Source organism: Ursus maritimus, unplaced genomic scaffold (assembly GCF_017311325.1).
Source record: "Ursus maritimus isolate PB19 unplaced genomic scaffold, ASM1731132v1 scaffold_20, whole genome shotgun sequence".
Lineage (NCBI taxonomy): Eukaryota > Metazoa > Chordata > Mammalia > Carnivora > Ursidae > Ursus > Ursus maritimus.
In genome coordinates, this window is record NW_024424453.1 from 22,386,859 (window position 1) to 22,391,133 (window position 4,275).

Below are 4,275 nucleotides of genomic sequence, written 5' to 3' on the forward strand. Positions count from 1 at the left end.
CAGAGCTCTTGACACCTTCTCTCTCAGAATCTTGTGGTCTCCTAGGGAGGGGGTCCCTCCTCCCCCCAATGAGGCCCTCAGCTTGGAGGTTGCAAGAGGTTGGCTGTTATGAGGGCTTCACAGGTGGTGTCCCTACTAGGAAGCTCCTGGGCTGGCATTTACATATATCAGCCTGAGGCCATTTGCTTATGTCACAATCCCTGTCTCCCCACCATGCCTCACCATGCTGGGTGGGTGAGATGTGGGAGGGTATTGGCAAGGGGTGGGCGGCTGATGGACACTTCATGCTTCCATAGGATCGGCTCCAGAGGAGGGTTAATGCAAAGAGCATCCTGGAGGTTTAGCTGTCACTTGTCACCTTTTGGGTTATGGGGTGGATTCCAGAAGCTGTTTCTCTTTGATGATGTTTTCCCTGCAACTTGAGCTAGTTGACTTCAGGTTATGTCTTCACAGGCTGAAAGGACTGGGAATGATTAATTGGAAGTGGATTGACATGATGTTCCTCTCCTTGGGCCTTTTCTGCATTGATTGAACTCTTTATGTGTTGAACAAAGCACAGTGTTTACAAATCATGGCAATGCTACATTTAAGGGGAATCGCCATTTGGTGAAAGAATTAGAGGGAAAAAAGGTAGGAGTTCACTAAGGCACATCTTTCAGTAGTCATCGAGTTTGTCCATTGCTGCATAGCCACTGCTGATTTTCATGAGGCTTCAATGCATATGTCACTCTGAATATGTCTTGGCTTTTTTGTAGCTTCATGGGGTTTGGCTGAGGCTCAAGCTCGGTTTTCCTACTCCTGCCCCACTCCATGCACACCATGATCTCTTATCAAGAGGCTGGAACTCTACATGAGAATCTTTAACTCTTAAGTATATATTCAGTATTTCTAGAAATGACCTTATATTTTAGGGGAGAATTTTGCTTTCCACTTTATGCAGCTTGCAGAGATTAAAAAAGCAGAAATTTCATGGTCATACTACCCTATGGTATAAACACTGTCTTATTATTTTTCCAAAAAGAAGCAGAAGTGGGAGCTGAATTTGGCTGTAGGAGTTTATTGCATAATTTATTATCTCTCCCTGTGATTATCACCTTTATATTAGGAAAGAACATTCACTGAGTGCTAACTGCCAGCCACACATTGATTTTAGATTCCTACAAATGAAAATTCTGGATCATAGGGTATGTGTTTTATTATTTTTTTGATAGATTACTACTCAGTTGCTTACCTAAATGAAAATGCCAGTTTATACTGACACCAACAATGTATGGGAGTTGCTTTCCCCCCACATTTTCCCAAACTCAATTTTATCAATATTCCTCTCTATCCTCCAGGCACAGAGGTTTGTGTTTCACTCCTGGATTGATAGTACATTTTCATCATTGGTCTGCGCGAGGATCCTTCTTATTTTAGTTTTTTTTAAAAAAAGATTTTATGTATTTATTGCCAGAGAGAGAGAGAGAGAGAGAGAGAGAGAGAGAAGCAGGCTCCATGCTGAGCAAGGAGCCTGATGTGGGACTCGATTCCAGCACCTTGGGATCATGACCTGAGCTGAAGGCAGATGCTTAACCATCTGAGCCACCCAGGTGCCCTTAGTTTTTTTTTTTTAATATTAAAATTTTTATTGAAATATAAGTCACTTACCATTAAAATCACCACTTTACAGTGAACAATTCAATGGTTTTTAGTATATTCACAAGATGTGCAACTATCACCACTCTCTAATTCCAGAACATTTTCATCACCCCAAAAAGACACCTGGTACCCATACCCATCACTCTCTATGCCCCCTTCCCACAGCCCCTGGCAATCATTAGTCTACTTTGAGTATCAGTGGATTTATCCATTCTGGATATTCCATATAAATTGAATCATATAATATATAGCTTTTTGTATCTAGCTTCTTAGTATAATGTTTTTCAAGGGGCATCCATGGTTTTTTTTCTTCAGATTTTAGACATGTTTAATTTTTTTATTATCAGCTAGAAGGGGCATACGCATGTTTAAGCATGCATCAATATTTCATTTTTTATGGCTGAATATTATATGTATATACCACATTTTGTTTATCCATTGATGGACATTTGTGTTTTTTCCACTCTGGTTATTATGAATAATACTGCTGTGAACATTTGTGTGCAAGTTTTTATATGAACATATGTTTTCAGTTCTCTTGAGTATATACCTAGAAGTGGAATTGCTGGGTCATATGGTAACTCTGTGTTTAACTTTTTGAGGAACTGCCAGACTGTTTCCAAAACAGATGCATCATTTTATGTTTTTCCATTCCCATCAGCAGTATATGAGAGTTAACAATTTCTCTACATCCTCACCAAAACTTGTTATTGTTCTTTTAAAATTATTATTATTATAGCCATCATAGTGGGTATGAAATGGGATCTCAAAATTACATCTGTTTATTCAACAATTCCAATTATAAGAATCTCTTCCAGGGGTGCCTGGGTGGCACAGCGGTTAAGCGTCTGCCTTCGGCTCAGGGCGTGATCCCGGCATTATGGGATCGAGCCCCACATCAGGCTCTTGCGCTATGAGCCTGCTTCTTCCTCTCCCACTCCCCCTGCCTGTGTTCCCTCTCTCGCTGGCTGTCTCTATCTCTGTTGAATAAATAAATAAAATCTTAAAAAAAAAAAAAGAATCTCTTCCAAAGATATACTGGCAAAAAAAAAAAGAGTTTCATTCATGTGTAATTTATTTATTACAGCACTATTTTGATAGCACAAAACTAGAAACAACCCAAATAGCCATCAGTAGGGAACTGATCAGATAAACTGAAGCACATCCACACAGATGCATCCACCATCTAATATAGTTATATAAAGGAATGAAAAAGACCTTTGTTTACTGTTTCAAAATGATTTTCAAAATATATTATTGAGTGCAAAAAGCCAGGTGTAGAAATTTCAGGAAAGGTCTTAAGTCATTGGTTTATCTTTTCTTATGATATGGAAAAATAAACCACAAGCTTAGATTGATGAGGGAGAGTAGAAACAGGGTTGAGGGGCCTATATGTCCTAATTTACAGAACTGACTTGGAAACTACTTACATATTTTATGGGGTACCTGGGTGGCTCAGTTGGTTAGGCATCATGCTTGATCTCAGCTCATGTCTTGATCTCAGGGTCGTGAGTTCAACCGTGCATTGGGTTCCATGCTGGGTGTGAAGCGTACTTAAAAAAAAAAAAAGGAACTACTTAAATATTTTACATAATTATAAGACAAAATTAAATTAAAAAGACCAGTCCTAAAAATTAAAGCAAATGAAGCAAGTGAATTAAGTTGGTGGCGCGTATGAAGAGAAATTATTTTAAGTTAGTTTAAAGCGCAGTAATTTGACAATAAACCCTGGGGGTGGGAGTGTTAATCCCTAAGGAGAAATAAAACAAAACAAGGCAAAGAGAAATCGTAAACTCTTTCAGAAATCATATCCTTAATGGTAGTGTTGGTATTGTTATTCTGGAAGGCTTAGGCATGTAAGACTTATTTGTCCAGTAAAGCAGATGCGGAATTAGGTTGATGTCAGTGAGAATCACAGTTTTGGGCAAGGGGGAAGGGGCATGCAAATGGACAACTGCTGAAGTCAAGAAAATTTTGTAGTCCCGAATATGAAACTCATGATGTATTTTATCTGAGGGAAAAAAAAAGTATTTCTTAACTCCAGCCACTGAAAAGTCCCAGAAACCAAGAGTTAACCAGTAGTAATGAGTCCCTTTGTCTCCCAGATTGTAGTCCTGAATATCACTAAAAAGAACCAAGGCTCTTTGGAGAAATTGATGATTCCAGGTCTGGGGCAAGAAATATACAAGACAAATGTGGGTTTAGATCCACACTTCACAAAAGTGAGCAGGTCCCCCCTCCCCCGGCACCAGTTTATTTAGCTTTGTTCGGGGATATAGGACAGGAAGGACAGCATGGCAGTAGGACAGAGTCAGGTGTGATGGCTCAGGTGTGAAGGAATGAGACCGAATGAGTGGGTGTGGTGATGCTGTGGCGCACAGCCTGAGGATCCTTGCTAAGACCAAGATAATCATTCCCCCAGTTGTATGAGTGCTGGCTGCTCACAGTTCACACCTGAATCTTTCTCTGGGGATTGCTTTCAGTGGAGAGAAGCTGTCTGGACCAAGATTATGCCCCTATTCAGGGAGCATCCCTGCCGAAATTGGGACTTTAAAGAGCCATCCCAGCTACTTCGGAAGTCTGATTGGATTGGCTGAGGTTTACAGTTGCAACTATACTGTAGTTTAGCTTTTTCCT